This window comes from Pogoniulus pusillus, chromosome 7 (assembly GCF_015220805.1).
Source record: "Pogoniulus pusillus isolate bPogPus1 chromosome 7, bPogPus1.pri, whole genome shotgun sequence".
Taxonomy (NCBI): domain Eukaryota; kingdom Metazoa; phylum Chordata; class Aves; order Piciformes; family Lybiidae; genus Pogoniulus; species Pogoniulus pusillus.
This window is the reverse complement of record NC_087270.1, coordinates 23,974,125-23,992,915: the sequence shown is the minus strand read 5'-3', so window position 1 is coordinate 23,992,915 and position 18,791 is coordinate 23,974,125. Positions and strand designations below refer to the sequence as shown.

Here is an 18,791-nt window from a genome sequence, read left to right as displayed (position 1 = left end):
GGGAGACCTAATAGCATCCTTCCAGTACTTGAAGGGGTCTACAAGAAGGCTGCAGAGGGACTGCTTGCAAAGACCTGCAGTTATAGGATGCGTGGCAATGGTTTGAAATTAGAAGAGCAGATTCAGACTGGATATTAGGAACAAGTTCTGCACCACGAGGATGCTGGAACACAGCAACAAGTTGCCTGGGCAGGTATCCTTGGAGATAGTGAAAGTCACACTCACCAAGGCTCTAAGCAGCCTGGTCTAATGAAGAATGTCCCTGCTGACTTGCAGGAGAGTTGAACTGGCCGAACTTTGGAGGTCCCTTCCAACCCACACTGTTGTAGGATTGTCTCCAATCAATTAAAGGTGAAGCCAGGTGGATTGGGTTAAAGTGGGAGTGGTGCCAATGATCAGTTCATTGATAATTGGGTTAACAAATGACAGCTGAAAGTGAAATCAACTTCTCTGATGTACTGAGAAGGCCACTTCCAGCAGGATGATGCCATCCCTTGAGGACATGCAGAAAATGCTTTGGAGAAGGAGACTGCAGGTAATGCCTTTCCTCTTTTCTTGTCCTGCAGAGTTTGAAGGCTGCTTGTACTCAGCAACTACTCCTGTGGCAAAGCTCCAGTGAGGAAAATGCTTGAAGCTTGCCTCACTGAAGTGTTTTCAGGCTTGGAGCATTGCTGAATCGAGGTGGCTGGTGAGTAGGGCAAACTGAATGTGTGTTTGTGCTAATAATGGAGAGGAACTTTAGAGGCAAGGAGGATTTGTCAGCAGACAAGAGAGGTTTTGTGTTGGGAGAAGACAGCAGGAGAATAGAGATGGGTATATTAGTTTCAAGGGTCAAACAGCAGCTGGAGGACAAGATGAACACTGTGAACTTGAACAAATTATTTGAGCTGAGCAGTCTGACTTGAGTCTTTACAACTACTTGAAGGGAAGTTGTAGCCAGGTGGGGTTGGTCCCTTTCTCCCAGACAGCCTGTGACAGAAGGAGGGAATGCAGCCTCAAGCTGTGCCCGGGCAGGTTTAGGCTGAATGTTAGGCAGCTCTTCACAGGAGGAGTGCTTAGCATTGGAATGGGCTGCCTGGGGAGATGGAGTCCCCATCCCTGGAGCTGTTTAAAAGACTGTATGAGGCACTTAGTGCCATGGATTAGTTAATGAGAAGGTGTTAGGTTGGACTCGATGATCTGGAAGGTCTTTTTTAATCTGATTGATTCTGTGATTGGATGCACACTTGGGGAGAGCTTCCTGATAACAAGACCCAGTGCTGGGTCCTACCCTTTGGTCACAACAACCCCAAACACTGCCACAGGCTTGGGGAAAAGCCCGATGGAAAAGGATCCGGGGGTGCTGGTGGATGACTGGCTGAACATGAGCCAGCAGTATGCCAAGGTGGACAAAGAAGCCAGGAGGCTGTTGACCTTAATCAAAACCAGTGTGCCCAGCAGAAGCAGGGAAGTGATGGTGCCCCTGTACTTGGCCCTGGTGAGGCCACAGATTGAGTGCTGCGTTCAGTTTTGGGCAACACAGCATAGGGAAGACATTGAGGTGCTGTAGAGTGTCGTGAGCAGAGCAAGGAGGCTGGAGGGGGTTTGGAGGGTGTTGTATGAGGAGTGGCTGAAATTGCTGTGGTGGTTTGGTCTGGCGCAGAGAAGGCTGAGGGGGGAGTTCTCATTGCTCTCTACAGCACCCTGAAAGGCTGGAGTGAGGTTGGTGTTGGTCTCTTTTCCCAAGTAACCAGAGAGGGGATGAGAGGAAATGGGCATAGGTTGTGCCAGGGGAGGTTTAGGTTGGATGTTAGGGAAAGTTACTGAAAGAGTGTCAGAAGAGGTTGCCCAGGGAAGTGGTAGAGTTGCCATCCCTGGAGGTGCACAAGAAATATGTGTGTGTGTGTGTGGTGCTTCAGGATGTGGTTCAGTGGTCGAGGCAGTTGGGTTTCGGTTGGACTCTGTGATCTTGAAGCTGCCTGCTTTTGGGTTTTCCTCTCTGGGGCAAGGTGAGTTTAATTGATTAGTGTTGGTCCCTTAATAAGTAGAACCATCCAAGAATGAAAGGCTCCTGCAGGAACAGTTAGGGAAGTTTCAATTTAGCTTTTGGAGCAATAACTTTACTGCTTTGGTGTAGAGTTTTTAGAGATACCACTAAGAATTAGAGCCCAAGCTAACAACAGGCTGCTGTTTTTCTGCAACAGCTACTGTGGGATGCCTGGGTACAGGGAAGGCTTCTGGTCTGCTAAGAGCAGAGCAGCATAGCTCCTGTTTCACCTTGAGAAGTAAGAAATGAGTCTAGTAAACAAAGATGAAGAATTAGGCTTTTGAAGGGCAAGTTTTCAAAAAGCAGGGAGTGGGAATCAGTGCATCTTAATTGGAGAGGTGGAACATCTCTGAGCATAGACTGAGAGACTCTGGGTTGTTCAACCTGGCAAAAACTCTGAGGGGACCTTGGTGTAGCCTATCAATATTTAGAGTGAGCTTGTAAGATGGGGTCAGTCCTTCAGCAGGGCATATTCTGGTAGCACAAGGAGTAGTGGTTTTAACCTAATAAAGGGGAGATTTTAGACTAGATATAAAGAAGATTTTTACACCAAGGGTGGTGAAACACTGAAACCCAACCCAAGGAGGTAGCAGAAGCTCCATCCTAGAAGAGCACAAATACCAGAGTGTTGACAGCAGAGTAAATGAACCACTGCAGAATTAGATGCTTTCAAATTCTAGATTGAACTCTGAATTGCACTCCAGCCAGTATTTCAAATCCCTTACCAACCACAGATCTGAAAATGAAGATTTATGAGTGTGAAAAGGAATGTCTAGGATCTCAAATTCTGTCCTTAGTTGGTACAGGAGGTGAGAGAGACACCTCACACTCTACAACTGCCTCAAAGGAGACTGGGGAGTAGTAAGGCTTTGCAACAAGTCATAGCGTAAGAGGAAACACACTCAAGTTGTGCAGGTTGGGCAGCAAGTTCTGCATGGGGCAGCAATATACTCTTGTGGCCAAGAGAGCCAATGGCATCTTGGGGTGGATCAGGAAAAATGTGGCTAGCAGGGCTAGGGAGGTTCTTCTGCCCTGGTGAGACCACACCTCCAATACTGTGTCCAGTTCTGGAGTCACTAGTTCAGGAGAGAGAGTGACCTGCTGGAGAGTCCAATGGGGGACTTGAGCATCTCCCCTAGGGAAAGAGACTGAGAGTCCTGAGGCTGTTTAGTCTGGAGAAGAGAAGGCTGAGAGGAGATCTGATCAGTGTGTACAAATATCTGAGGGGTGGGTGTCAAGTGCCTGAGGCCAATCTCTTTTTGGTGGTGAGCAGCAGTAAGCCAAGGAGCAACAGCTACAAACTGGAAGAGATGTGGTACTGAGGGGCATGGCTTGGTAGTGGCTTGCAGTAGTGGTGCAGGATTGTGAGCCCTAGGTGAGCAGTTGGACTGGATGATCTCAAAGGTCTCTTCCCACCTCAACAGGTCTGTGATTGTATATGGTTAGCCACATCACTCAGTGCAGTGTTTCTGCTGTCAGTGTCGCTGCTCCCACTTAATGAAGCACTTCTTGATGTTCTTCAAAAGCTGAGTTTGAAGGTTTCTGTCACAAATCGAAGAAGCCAACTGGGGTAAAAAGTGCCAGACTCCCAGCAACCCTGCCCTTCAATCTTTGCAGCCATAAAACCGTGCCAGAAGAGAGACATTTGGTAACACTCTCGCAAATGAAATAAGCTAGGGAGGGGTTAATGGTAGAGTTGGGCTTGGTTTTGAGTCCCAGAATCATTTTGGTTGGAAAAGACCTTTAAGGTCGTTGAGTCCAACCATTCTCTAATGTTACCAAGTGTGGGGCTAAACCATGTCCTGTGAATGAAGTATTTTTGGAAGGCACGATATCATGGCTTTTATCCTGCCTTTGTACAATGGTGTTTGTGGTTACTCAGCCACCACAGCAGCTTTGGCTTTGGGAATATAATCACCTACTAATGCAGTTTATTACCTTGTATATTTCTCTGCCAAGAACATTATACTTTAAGTAGAGGCTTTGGAGTACTAACCCCTAATTTCCACAGCTTCATCGCTAATTTCCACAATGTCTACCTGCCTCAAACATTTAAACTCTAAGCTCTCTGTGAGTCCCTAGATTGTTTCAGCTTAATTTTTTTGTGCTCCTTCATCCTATGCTAACATCTTGGCTAGCAGGTTCCTATCAAGGAGTGACAATGAAAGGCCTCTCACTGTTGCTGAATTCACTGACCAGCTGAGGCAGATAGAGTACAGCTTGTTGCATTCTGCCCTAGTCTCTGCTATAACAACTATGGCTACAGAGATAAAAGATAGCATGAAAGAACTGAAGGAGGAACTTAAAACCTCCATATCCAATCTGGCTCTTTTTTTCCCCCCGATGAGATTATAATTTGCTTCTCCAAGTCATGAGTTACCTTCCTAGAAGTTACTCCCCCTCCTGTGCACAAGTTAAAATAAAAGGGAGCTGAAATATGCTGGATCACAGCAAAATTCTTTGGGCATAATTTTCTTTCAAATAAGTTGCATGTGTGTTTCCCTGTTTAGTATTTGCAGCATAGGGCAGAGCTGCTCTCAAACTCCTTCGCAGAGGAGATAGATTTACACACACTGCCAGTGACTGCTTTCATTGTAGTATTGTATACCATAGCAAATCAGGGGCTGTTGGTACATATTTGGAGTTAATTTGACACTGAAGTAAACAAATCAAAGTGTGTTTATAGAATAATTAGACCAGATTCACTTGGTATTGGGGCGAGGAAATTTTGTCGCTGCTGTTGAAGTGCTCTTCTGCGGTTTGTTCTGGGTGGTTCACAGAATGCCCTAGCAACACGAGGGAAACTCCCAGCCACATCACTGTCATGGTAAAACCTTGCTTTGCACAACAGCCACAGAGCAATTCTTAATGCATGCATACAAAGCTTTAGGTGGGAAGGGACCTTCGAGATCATACAGTTCCAATTCCCACATCTCCCACTAGTTCAGGTTGTTCAAGGCCTTATCCAACCTGATTGAACACCTCCAGGGAAGGGGCAGCCACAGCCTCCCTGGGCAATCTGTGCCAGTGTCTCCCCACCCTCACTGTAAAGAGTTTCTTCCTAATATCCAGTCTAAATCTGTCCTCCTCAAGGTTTATTCCATTCCCTTTCATTCTATCACTACAAGACCTTGTACAAAGTCCCTTTCTGGCTGTCTACAGCCACCAGAAAGGAGGTTGTGGAGAGGCTGCTGCTGGTCTCCTCTCACAGGTAATTACTGACAGAACAAGAGGGCCTCAAGCTGTGACTGGGGAGATCTACACTGGCTATTAGGAAAACTTCTTTCCCAGCAAGAGTGGTCAGGCACTGGAATGAGCTGCCCAGGGAGGTGGTGTAGTCACCAACTCTGGATGCGTTGAAAAATTGTTTGGATGTGGTGCTTGGGGGTATGGTTTAGGGTGCACCTTGTAGAGTAGGATTATTGTTGGACTTGGTGGTCCTGAGAAGCTTTTCCAACTGGAATATTTCTGTGTGATTGTTGTAGCCTCTTTCAGATATGGGAAGGCCACCATAAGGTCTCCCCAGAGCCCCCTTCTCTTCTCTACAAATCTTAACCAGTGGTGTTCCATGGCTTCATATTTATGATTCTGGAAGTGTAAGCACATACATTTGTGACTTAAAGAGAGAAGAAATTGCCAAGATTTATCTTCATCTAGCTGAAAATCAAAGGCCAGCAATAGACTCAAGCCTCTTGTCCATAGTGTGTGTATTGTTCTACACTGTAGGTACCTAATGCTGTTAATAATCACTAATACATGGGTGAACTATCACAGATTCATGGAATGGGTTGGGTAGGAAGGGACCTTAAGGATCATCCAGTTCCAACCCCTCTGTCTTGGGCAAGGACATTTCCCACTAGCCCAAGTTGCTCAAGTCCTCATCTATCCTGGCCCTGAACACCTCCAGGGAGGGGCCAGGAGAGCTAATGCTATTCCAGGATGCATTTGGAAAACTGTGGCCAGCAGGGCTAAGGAGGTTCTTCTCTCTCTCTGCTCTGCCCTGATGAGACCACACCTGCAGTACTGAGTCCAGATTTGGCCTCCCCAGCTCAGGTGAGACAGGGACCTGCTGGAGAGAGTCCAGTAGAAAGCCATGAGGATGACTGGGGGACTTGAGCATCTCCCCTAGGGAAAGAGACTGAGAGCCCTGAGGCTGTTTAGTCTGGAGAAGAGAAGGCTGAGAGGAGATCTGATCCATGTGTACAAATATTTGAGGGGTGGGTGTCAAGTGCCTGAGGCCAATCTCTTTTTGGTGGTGAGCAGCAGTAAGCCAAGGAGCAACAGCTACAAACTGGAATAGAGAAGGTTTCAGCTCAACATGAGGAGAAACTTCTTTACAGTGAGGGTGCCAGAGCCCTGGAGCAGGCTGCTCAGAGAGGTTGTGGAGTCTCCTCTGGAATCTTTCCAAAGCCTCCTGGATGCTTTCCTGTGTGAACTACCCTAGGGGGAATCCTGCTTTGGCAGGGAGGTTGGACTGGATGATCTCTGGAGGTCCTTTCCACCCTCTAAGCTTCTGTGATTCTGTGACATCCACAACCTCCCTGGGCAACCTGTGTCAGTGTCTCCCCACCCTCACTGTCAAGAATTCCTTCCTAATCTCCAGTCTAAGTCTGCCCTCTTTCAGCTTTGATCCTTTCCCTCTTGTATCTCTACAAGCTCTTGTCAAAAGTCCCTTTTGTGGCTTTCTTGAGGCCTGTTTCAGATATTATAAGTTCCCCCCAGAGCTGCCTTTTCTGCAGGCTGAAGAGCCCCAGCATCTCATCTGATGTTTTCCAGTCATATTATTGTGTGGTTTTGCACCCTTGGAGAACAAGTTCCTGTAGAGGCAGGTTGAACTGAGAGCGATGTGAAGAGTGTTACCCTCAGCCTTTCCCTGAAAACCTGCATATAAGTGCTTGAAGAAGTGGCAGTCTAGGCTGTCCCAAACCTGAGTTCACTTTTGGTTTAGGTTTCCAAAGACCATTCCTTATTGTCATTCCTCTCTCATGGTTTGTGATACCGTTTGTCACTTTGCTTCTCCCCAGTACAGGGCAGCTGCTTTCGGTCAGTTTGGGGCTAACAAAGAATGTGTGGGTGCTTTGGGGTCAGTTTGGGAGTGCTTAGCTCTTCTCAGATATTTTCAGAAAGTTTTCCTTTCATCTGTGCTCAACAAAAACACCTGTGTGCAAACCTGTGTCTGAAAACAGGTGTTCCTTACCTGTGTGGAAAGAGAAGATATTAAGAGAAAGAATCATGGAGTTGTCAAGGTTGGGAGTCACCTCGGACACCATCAAGTCCAACCTTCTACCCAGCAGCTCTGTGTCCTGGAGGTATTGAATCACAGAATTAAGCAGGTTGGAAAAGACCTTTGAGATCAGTCCAACCTATCACCCAACACCTTCTGATTCACTAAACCGTGGCACCGAGTGCCTCATCCAGTTTCCTTTTAAACATCTCCAGGGAGGGTCACTCCACCACCTCCCCAGGCAGCCCATTCCAATGCCAAGCACTCTTGCTGGGAAGAACTTCTTCCTAACATCCAGCCTAAACCTGCCTTGGTGCAGCTTGAGACTGTCCTCTTGTTCTGTTGCTGGTTGCCTGGGAGAAGAGACCAACCCCACCTGGCTACAGCCTCCCTTCAGGTAGTTGTAGACAGCAGTGAGGTCTCCCCTGAGCCTCCTCTTCTCCAGGCTGCACACCCCCAGCTCCCTCAGCCTCTCCTCACAGGGCTGTGCTCCAGCCTCCTCACCAGTCTTGGTGCCCTTCTCTGGACATGTTCCAGAACCTCAACATCTTTCTTAAACTGAGGGGCCCAGAACTGGACACAGCACTCAAGATGCAGCCTAACCAATGCCAGTATATAGGGGCAGAAAGACTGCCCTGGTTCTGGTGGCCACACTATTCCTGAACCAGGCCAGGATGCCATTTGCCTTCTTGGCCACCTGGGCACACTGCTGGCTCATGTTGAAGTTGCTGTCAGCCAGTGCAGTACCAGTGTAATAACAAAAGGATCAAAAAGAGGCAGAAGAGAAAAGAATCAGAGGTAAAATCACAGAATCATAAAATATTTTTGAGGGGAAAATACCTTTATGATTCTTGAGCCCAACCATCCTGCTTTACCAATGCTGGTGCTAAACCATGGACCTCAGCACCACGTCCCTGCCTCTTTGAAACTCTTGCAGGGATGGGGACTCAACTACCTCCTGGGCAGCCTGTGCAAGCGTTTGAGAACCCTTATTGAAACCACTGAGAAGTTTGCCACAGGCTGTAGCAGCTTCATCCCCTCCACCACAACTTTCTCTTCTAATGGCTGCTTACCTGTACAGTATCCTTTGATCTCTTCAGGACACTTTTTTCCCCTTTTTTGTTTAATAAAAGAATGCTCACAGTAAATATCTCCTGATGGCAGTTACTGCCCTAAAATGATTTAATTCTCCAGTAAATAGCTTCAGAAAGTCACAGTGCCTGAAGCTTAATAAAAGAGAAAATCCCCACATATTTGGATGATGTTTTATGTGTGTGAGCCAGGAAGCTTTATTTGGAAGACAAACTTACAACATGTGGTGAGTATTCCCTCACTTTGTGCCTGTTCTGTGGGTCTGGGATCCCTGTGTCCCAAGAGAATCTTTTTCAGCTGTGGACATGCCAGAAAATGCTGTGCCCAGCTGTATGCTCAGGTTGTAGGGCTTCCTGTGTTGACAGCCTGTGATGCCACCCTGGGACTAGGCATTCTGCAAGCAGCTAGAATCATGCCTGTTTCCTCATGGAACCATAGATTCTTTTGTTGTTGTTGTAGAAGACTTTTAAGATCAAGTTCAACCTACAATCTAAGACCACTACGATTGTTAAACTATGTCTTGAAGTGCTATTTCCACAGATTCCATGAACACCTCCAGCAGTGGTGATTCCATCACCTCTCTGGGCAGCCTGTTCCAAAGCCTGACCCTTCTTGGAGGAAAGAAATTTTTACTGATGCCCAACCTAAAGCTCCCCTGGCACAATTTCAGGCCATTTCCTCTCATTCCATCACCTGATGCTAGGGAGAAGAGTCCAACCTTCATCTCACTCCAACCTCCTTGCAGGGAGCTGTAGAGAGCAAGAAAGTCTTCCCTCAGCCTCCTTTTCTCCAGACTAGACCACCCCAGATCCCTCAGCTGCTCCTCACCATCCCTGTTCTCCAGACCCTTCAGCTTCGTTGTTTTTCCACAGTGGGCTCTAGAAGGTATCCCAGCACACAGCAGTGGACACAAGGGCACTGTTTAAGTGCCACAGGCCTGATTCTTGTTTATACCAAAGACCTTTCCTGAGTGTAGTCAGGTGAGTATCCAGGCACTCAGGTAGCTAATGCTTTAGAGTTTCTCATGCATGTAACATCTGGAGCTTGCTCCTCCCTTGCAAGTTTAGAAAGCACAGCTCACGTAGTCTTTTCCTAGAGGTGTGGCAAGTTTTTAGTGATAGAATAATTAACAAGTGGCTTAAGTGTCTCTTAACCCTTTCCCTTTTTGGAGTAGAGAAGCTCTAAAACCAAATCTGGGATCTCCTGTGGTGTTTACTTTGTTTGTGTAAGATGATATCTATATATATAGATATAAAAAAATCAATATCTAATTTTTCTATTACACTTTAGCACTGCATCTTCCTAGGCCTTCCAGATCATATCCTATTGATTCTACCTTTAATGACTTTGAAATTTGCAGTGATTTGTTTGTGGAGAGCAGTGTGTCTGCTATAGATTTCCCTGTGCTGGTTTCAACGCTGGTGGTGTGCTTGGTGAATAAATGAAATAAAAATAGCTTTGCCAATAAGCCTAAAAGCAGAGCCACTTCCAATGCTTGCTCTGTAACTACCACCTTCTGCAACTGCTGCCTGCACCAAATTAGTTAGCAGGATTAAAGAATATATTCCTCTTTTATCCCATGTTTGAGTACTTGATCACAGAGGCATAGTTTAATCCAAACATCAATAGCACCTCATCAATTCAGTCAGATGCAGCTGTCAAAGTGGACTTTTGGTTTGTTTAGAGCGTTAAGACTTATCCCCCCCCCCCTTTTTTTTTAAGGTCATAGAATATTTTCTTTGATTTTTGATGCTGAAATCTTTCTTCTAAACTTGAGAAACATCTGTTGAGGTCTTAATGGGATGACTTTTTTGCCTTCAGATTGGAGTTTGTCTTGCAAATCTCTTGGCTTTTGAACAACAGGATAAAAGTGCAAACCTGTCTTCCTTAACAGTTCTAAGCCCTGCTTGGTCAGCAAGTGATTAAACTAGTTAAAATGGAGCAGCAGGCAGTGCAGTTGGACTTAAGCAGGGTTTCTGTGGACTGTGATTTCAAATTGGTTTTGTTTCACCTCGGCATTAGCAATTTCCCTTTACTCCCCAGCACTTAGCTGAGGATCTGAGTGGCAAATTGATGAGAGCTTTCAAATAATGAGGCAGAGTGATATAAGTGAGCGAGGGCAAAGCAGAAAGGAATTCAGTGGCTGCCTTAAGCCTTTGGAGGGCTTTGGGAGAAGGTACTGGTTAATGTGTTTGGAGGTAAGTGGCATCTAAAAATACATGCTCCTAAAAGACTATACAGACAGCTGTCACATCTGCCTTGGAATATATTAGTCATTATCCTCATTAACAGATGCAAAATCATCCCTCTTCTCATAATGTAAGCATTTCGTATCAGGTAATTTGTAGTCATTTTGAATGGGCTTGGATTCTTCAGTTGCCCTCTGAGGTGGTGTTTTGAGGCAGGACTCAACTGAGTACTGTAGCATCAGGTCCAGATATCTTCACAGAATCACAGAATGTCAGGGGCTGGAAGGGACCTTGAAAGTTCATCCAGGCCAGCCCCCCTGCCAGAACAGGATCACCTATACCAGACCAAGCAGGAGCACATCCAGGCTGATCTTGAATATCTCCAGAGAGGGAAACTCCACAACCCACCCTGGGCAGCCTGTTCCAGTGTTCCAGAACTTCCTTGTAGCCTCTCTCGCTTTCTTACCTACTACAGCCCAAGATCACTTTGCCAGGAATCTAGCACATGAATTCCCTCCCTCACTCACTCCCTGAAGATCAGCATTGTCTTATCAGCTGCTTTTGTAGCTGACACCTGTACATATCTAAGATGTTTGATGTCAGGTCCTTCTGTTGCCTTCACATTTATCTCAGTGGCAGGGTTGCCTAGATGGCAAACACAGGATGAGACTTTCTGGATATAAATCCTCCTTCCCCCCTACCCCCACCAGCTTATAGAGAAGTGTTCTTAATGTTCTTACACGTTGTTCTGTAATTACAGAGACAGCACTGGCCCAACTTGTAAACCTCTGCAAAGTACAGCAGAGCTGCCATCCATAAGTACCCAGAGCTAAGTACAGCACAAAAAGCACCAGAATCATAGAACCAAGCAGGTTGGAAGAGACCTCCAAGATCATCCAGTCCAACCTAGCACCCAGCCCTAGCCAGTCAACCAGACCATGGCACTAAGTGCCTCATCCAGGCTTTGCTTGAACACCTCCAGGGACGGTGCCTCCACCACCTCCCTGGGCAGCCCATTCCAATGCCAATCACTCTCTCTGTGAAGAACTTCCTCCTAATATCCAGCCTATACCTACACTGGCACAACTTGAGACTGTGTCCCCTTGTTCTATTGCTGGTTGCCTGGGAGAGGAGGCCACCCCCCACCTGGCTACAATGTCCCTTCAGGTAGTTGTAGACAGCAATAAGATCACCCCTGAGCCTCCTCTTCTCCAGGCTGCACACCCCCAGCTCCCTCAGCCTCTCCTCATAGGGTTTGTGTTCCAGGCCCCTCACCAGCTTTGTTGCCCTTCTCTGGACATGTTCCAGCACCTCAACGTCTTTCTTGAATCGAGGAGCCCAGAACTGGACACAGTACTCAAGGTGTGGCCTGACCAGTGCTGAGTACAGGGGAAGAATAACCTCCCTTGTCCTACTGGCCACACTGTTCCTGATGCAGGCCAGGATGCCATTGGCTCTCTTGGCTACCTGGGCACACTGCTGCCTCATCTTCAGCCTACTATCTATCAGTACCCCCAGGTTCCTTTCCTCCTGGCTGCTCTCCAGCCACTCTGTCCCCAGCTTGTAGTGCTGCTTGGGGTTGTTGTGGCCAAAGTGCAGAATCCTGCACTTGGCCTTGTTAAATCTCATCCCATTGGCATCTGCCCACCCATCCAGCCTGTCCAGGTCTCTCTGTAGGGCTCTCCTACCCTCCAGGAAATCCACACCTGCTCCTAGCTTGGTGTCATCTGCAAACTTACTGATGCTGGACTCAATCCCCTCGTCCAGGTCATCAATAAAGATATTGAACAGGACTGGGTCCAGCACTGATCCTTGGGGAACACCACCAGTGACAGCTGCCAACTGGATGTGGCACCATTCACCACCACTCTCTGGGCTCTGCCATCCAGCCAGTTCCTGATCCAGCACAGAGTGAATCTGTCCAAGCCATGAGCTGCCAGCTATGCCAGGAGCTTATTGTGGCAGACAGTGTCAAAGGCTTTGCTGAAGTCCAAGCAGACTACATTCACAGCCTGCCCCACATTCACCAGGCAGGTAACCTGATCATAAAAGGAGATCAGGTTGGTGAGACAGGATCTGCCCTTCCTAAACCCATGCTGGCTGGGCCTGATCCCTTGGCCATCCTGTAGGTCCTGTGTGATGGCACTCAAGATGACCTGTTCCATGACCTTGCCTGGCACTGAGGTCAGGCTCACAGGTCTGTAGTTTTCTGGCTCCTCCTTATGACCCTTCTTGTGAATGGGTGTCACATTGGCCAGCTTCCAGTCTTCAGGGACTTCTCCAGTGAGCCAGGACTGCTGATAAATAATGGAGAGTGACTTGGCCAGCTCAGCTGCCAGCTCTCTCAGCACCCTAGGGTGGATCCCATCCGGTCCCATGGACTTGTGAGGATCCAAATGATGCAGCAGGTCCCTTACTGCTTCCTCATGGATTAGAGGGGGACTGTACTGGTCCCTGACTCCATCCACCACTTCAGGAGTCCAGCTGTCCTGGAGACAACCTGTCCCACTATTGAAGACTGAGACAAAGAAGGTGTAAAGCACCTCTGCCTTTTCCTCATCCTTTGTCACTATGTTCCCCTCTCTATCTAATAAGGACTGGAGGTTGTCCTTGGCCCTTCTCTTGCCATTCATATATTTAAAGAAACACTTTTTATTTTCCTTGACAGCTGTGGCCAGCCTGAGCTCCAAGTGGGCTTTTGCCTCTCTAATTTTTCCTCTACAAGACCTAACAACTTCCTTGAACTTCTCCTGGGACACCTCCCCTCTTTTCCAAAGGTGATACACTCTCTTTTTAACCTTTAATTCCTTCAGCAGCTCCCTGCCCATCCAGTCTGTATGCCTCCCTCGTCGCCTCATCTTCCGGCTCAGTGGCACTGCCTGCTCCTGTGCCTGCAGGAGTTCTTTCTTGAAGTGGGTCCAACCTTCCTGGACCCCTTTGTTTTCAAGGGCTTTTTCCCAAGGAACTTTCTGAATTAGTTCCTTAAATAGGCTGAAGTCTGCCCTTAGGAAGTCCAGCGTGGAGGTTCTGCCAAGTTCCTTGCCACTTCCTCCTCCTCCTTCTGGCAAGGTTTCCAATTAGCAGCTTGTAGATCCCCAGACTGTGGTCCTTTTTTCATGCAGCATGCATAACTTAATTCCCCAGAAGAGGCTGGAACTGCAGAGGAAAGGAAAGTACCCATGGCTTTGTAATAGAATCAGGCAGGTTGGAAGAAACCTCCAAGATCATCCAGTCCAACCTACCACCCAGCCCTATCCATTAAACTAGACCAAAACAGTTTACTGACAGCATGATTCTGGAAGGAGGAAGGAAAAAGGGGGTACTGGGGAAAGGGAGAAGTGGTTAGAGTGGGTCTTGAAAGAGACAGGATCTCATTGGATCTCTATTTTGTTGAAAAGCAGAGGAGTCCAACACTTCCTCCCTGTGTGCAAGGTTAACCTTGAGGAGTAGTACCTTCAGACATAGGTGCATGTTCCAGGTGGAGCCCTGTGTGCCCAAGTGCTCCATGCAGCAAAGATGCTAAATGCACACTGGTAATGTAACATCTCCATTTGATGCAAACAGAACAGTCCTCACCTACTTGGCCTGATAACACATTGGTGTAAGCCCGTGTAGTACAGTCCTGTCTCCAGGTAACCAGCATCTCATAGCAGAGGAGTCAGGTGAAAAGCTGCATGATACTGATGCCAAACACACCCCTTGACATGTGGTGTGCAAAAGGGGAACTTCTTTGGGGTTTAATAATCCATGATGTGTCTGTGTGGAGTACATCAGTCTTCTGATAAGAGCAGAGGTCATGTTAAGGAGGTCCCCAATGGCCAGCAAAACTTATGGCCAGGCCAGGAGGGGGAAGGCCCTCCCAAATTCCTGTGCTCAGAAGAACATCATAAAACACATGCCAGCCTGAGAGCTCTTCTAAAACTGAGAGAGCATGGCTGTGGCCTGCCGTGCTGTTTCCTCACAGTCCAGAGGGGAATCATGAGAGAGTTCCTCTGTGTTACATCAGAATGATCCTGGTCCTTTACTAGCTGCTGTACACCTTGAGTACTGTGTTCAGTTCTGGGCCCTCCAGTTTAGGAGGGACATTGAGATGCTTGAGAGTGTCCAGAGAAGGGCGACAAGGCTGGGGAGAGGCCTTGAGCACAGCCCTACGAGGGGAGGCTGAGGGAGCTGGGATTGGTTAGCCTGGAGAAGAGGAGGCTCAGGGGTGACCTTATTGCTGTCTACAACTACCTGAGGGGTGGTTGTGGCCAGGAGGAGGTTGCTCTCTTCTCTCAGGTGGCCAGCACCAGAACGAGAGGACACAGCCTCAGGCTGTGCCAGGGGAGATTTAGGCTGGAGGTGAGGAGAAAGTTTTTCACTGAGAGAGTCATTGGGCACTGGAATGGGCTGCCCGGGGAGGTGGTGGAGTCGCCGTCCCTGGAGCTGTTCAAGGCAGGATTGGATGTGGCACTTGGTGCCATGGTCTAGCCTTGAGCTCTGTGGTAAAGGGTTGGACTTGATGATCTATGAGATCTCTTCCAACCTTGATGATACTGTGATACTGTGATACATAGAACCATGAAGTTGTTTCACCTGGAAGTCCAACCTCCAAACGTACTAACTACGTAAGTACAAAGGCTTGTGGAAGGTGCATTTGATTTCACCTCCCTGTCTGTCTTCCTCTGGTTATGCCTACCCTCTAGTGGGAAGGGCTAAGCTGATTTATAGTGAATGTATACACAGCTGCAGTGGAAGCATTGAAGCAAAACTGTAGTAGAACAGCTACAGCACTGAAAGTGCCAAGCAAGATACGAGCTCTGTGGGCAAGCAGCTACATTTGTGACATGTAGATGTGGCTGCTTCTGTGAAAATTGGCCTAATCCTCAGTGATGGAGCAACCAAAGCTAAGCCTTCAGCCATTGCATTGGCATGAGACCCCTAGAGAGCTTTGCTCATGCTGAACCATCTGTAGCTCTGCATATATCCTGCTCAAAAAAGTAATAAATGCAGCATTGAGGAGAGGGAGAGGGATTCCTGTGGATGGTAGCACTTGGTGACCTTAAAGGCTTTTTCCAACCTTGATTCTATGGAAAAGACAAGGGGCAATGGCTACAGGATACTCTTGGGGAGATTCAACTGGACTCAGAAGGAAATTGTTCCCTATGAGAACAGTTGGACATTGGAATAATCTCCCAAAGGAAGTAGTGGATTCCCATGCATTGGGCAGTTGTAAGACTCAGCTTGACAGGGTACTGGGCCAGCTCATTTCAACTTTGCTGTTGCCTGGATCACAGGCTGTTAGGGGTTGGAAGGGACCCAAAGAGATCATTGAATCCAATCCCCTGACAGAGCAGGACCATAGAATCTAGCTCAGGTCCCACAGGAACACATCCAGACAGGACTGGGAAGTCTTCAGAGAAGGAGACTCCACAACCCCTCTGGGGAACCTGTGCCAGTGCTTCATGAGCCTTACAGTAATAGAAGCTCTTCCTCACGTTGAGGTGGAACTTCCTGTGCTGTAATTTATACCCATTGCCCCTTGTCCTATCACAGGGCACAACTGAGCAGAATTTGTCCCCTCCCTCTTGACCCCCAGCCCTCAGGTATTTGTAAACATTGATTAGATCCCCTCTAAGTCTTCTCTTCACCAGGCTAAACAGCCTCAGGTCCCTCAGCCTCTCCTCACAGGGCAGTGCTCCAGCCCCTTCATCATCTTCATAGCCTGCCCTTGGACTCTCTCCAGTATCTACTGTCCCTCCTGAACTGGGGAACCCAGAACTAAATTGGCATTCCAGGTGAGGTCTCAGCAGGGCAGTAGAGAGAGGGAGGAGAACCTCTGTTGATCTGATGGCCACACTCATCTTAATGCCCCCTAGGATGCCACCTTTTGGCCACCAGGGCTCATTGCTGTCCCACGCAGAACTTGTTGGCCACCAGCACTCCCAGGTCCTTCTCCACAGGGCTGCTTTCCAGTGGATGACCTCCCAGCCTATACTGGTGCAGGAACAATAAACCCAGGAAGGGGTCCCTTCTGGCCTCACATTCTGTGATTGTGTGACTCATTTTAAGGCTCCAACCACAGTCAGTTTCCTTGCATCCTGTCTAAATTGCTGGAGAGGGAGAAAGGACCCTCCATAAGGGTCTGTCTACAGCTGCCTGACATGAGATTGTGTAGATGCTGCTGCTGGTCTCTTCTCACAGGTAAATAGTGATAGGACAAGAGGGAAAGGCCTCAAACTGCAGCTGGAGAGGCTTAGACTGGACATTAGGAACTACTTTTCCCAGCAAGAACGTTCAGGCCTTGAAATGTACTGCCCCAGGAGGCGGTGGAATCTCCAACCCTGGATGTGTTTAAAGGTCATTTGGATGTGGTGCTTGGGGATATGGTTTAAAGGTGAACTTTGTAGAGTAGGGATAATGATCAGACTTGGTGATCCTGAGGGGCTTTTTCAACTGGAATGATTCTGTGATCTGTAAGCAGTTCCCCTCACCATCTGCCTGAAGCTGGGTTCTGGAGGAGAACGCTCCACAGGGGTAGCTCAGGGAGGTGCTGAGCATGTTCCCTGGGGCTTGGGAAGGTGGGCTCAGCACTCTGGGCTCTGCATTCTGGGGAGCATGGCTGCTGCTCTGACTGGAGGGGGAGATTTGGAGGGGTGCTGCTACAGGGAGCAGTACGGCTGGGTGCTAAGTTTGTCAGCACTTTCCTCCTAATCCGCTGGCAAAAGGACGAGATGTTGTGAATTTCATACATAAAAGGGAAAGTATCACATTTTCCCCAAATTCTTCAGGAAATTGCTTTCATATACAAGCCCAGAATCTGGCTGCCTTACAGAGACAGAGTGTCATTTGCATGCCATTACCAGGCAGTAAAAGCCTACCACTGACTGCCTACTCTACATTAGCAATCTTTAGGGATCCTGTGAGGGTCGCCCCTGAGGTCAGGTTTGTTTAGTCTGTTCCATAACGGTGTAAAGTGGACTTGAATGTGTGCTCTGCTCAAATAATACACAGCCTGATTGATGCTTGGGCATCAGTTAAGTGTTGTATATACGGTGCAGTGTTTAATGTTGAAAGCAGCCTGCATTTGCTAACAAATTGTTGGTACAAACAACCTGATGTGGCTTTGAAAAGTGAGTTAAAACATGGAATGAAATGTACCCTCAAAATTAGAAGAAGAGAAGCTTTTTTTTTTTTCCTTCCTTTTTTTTCTTTACTGGGGGGTGTGGGGTGGTGGAAATCCCTTCTGAGCCCTCCCTGTGTGTGGAATTCTTCCTGGTGTTTACTTTTAATTCACTCACTGATTGCCTGGCAGTTCAAAAGCCAGGTTCCTTACATTGCATTATTCAGAGATGGCTTAATTAAAAATAAATCATGTCTCCTGCCTGCTGCTTAAGCAGCACTGTGCTGATTGGTTTCATAGAGGCCTGGATGATACTGCAGCCCTTTACAGATCTTTCAAAAGGAATAATAAAAAGTAAAGGAGGGGAGAAAAACCAACGTGAAGTCTTTTTCATCCTTAAAGTCATGATTTAGAAGGCAGGAATTATTACTCAGCACAGGGTTAGGAGAATAAAGGGAGAGTAGAGACAAGCTGATGGAGAGTAGAGACAAGCTGATATATGAGTGACTTTGTTCTCTCTTCATTTTTAAAGTACTGTAAAAGTAAAATCTGCTCCTAAGGCTACCCTTACCATATTTTTCTAGTGCTTCCTTATCAGTAGGACTTCCATGATGAAAATATAAATAGGTGACATAAAATTATACTGCTTGGGACAAACCTGGGTGAGGCAAAATGTTTTTATTGCCATTTTTATGGCAAGGCTATAAAGTTATAACCAATTAGTGATAAAAGTTTCTTCCTTTTTTAATTCTGTGTCATGCACATGGAGTCAGAGGTGTTCCCCCTCTTCCATCCTGTGATCATTGCTGGATCAATATGCCTGTGATGCAATTTTTCATTTCATCCTTGCATTAAGAAGCTTAATTCTTTTGCTTTGCTTACTTAAGGAGTTGTTGCCAGAGAGGAAATACAGAAGCCTGGCTCTTCAGAAAGCTGAGGGCTGCCCCCATTCATGTTTATCAAGATGTAAAGGGTGAACGCCAGGAGGATGGAGCCAGACTCTGCTCAGTGATGTCCAATGACAGGATAAGAGCACCCACAGGATGGCCAAGGGATCAGGCCCAGCCAGCATGGGTTTAGGAAGGGCAGATCCTGCCTGACCTACCTGATCTCCTTTTATGATCAGGTTACCTGCCTGGTGAATGTGGGGAAGGCTGT

General features: G+C 47.4%; 1 long non-coding RNA gene across 3 annotated transcripts in view; it reads left to right on the top strand.

Moving 5' to 3' along the window:
* The first annotated feature begins 450 nt into the window (after positions 1 to 450).
* Positions 451 to 18,791, top strand: part of LOC135177130 (uncharacterized) — a 195,915-nt gene continuing 177,574 nt past the window's right edge. For all 3 annotated transcript variants that reach the window (XR_010302933.1, XR_010302934.1, XR_010302932.1), the window contains exon 1: positions 451 to 535. This is a non-coding gene — a long non-coding RNA (uncharacterized LOC135177130). The remainder of the gene's footprint in view (positions 536 to 18,791) is intronic.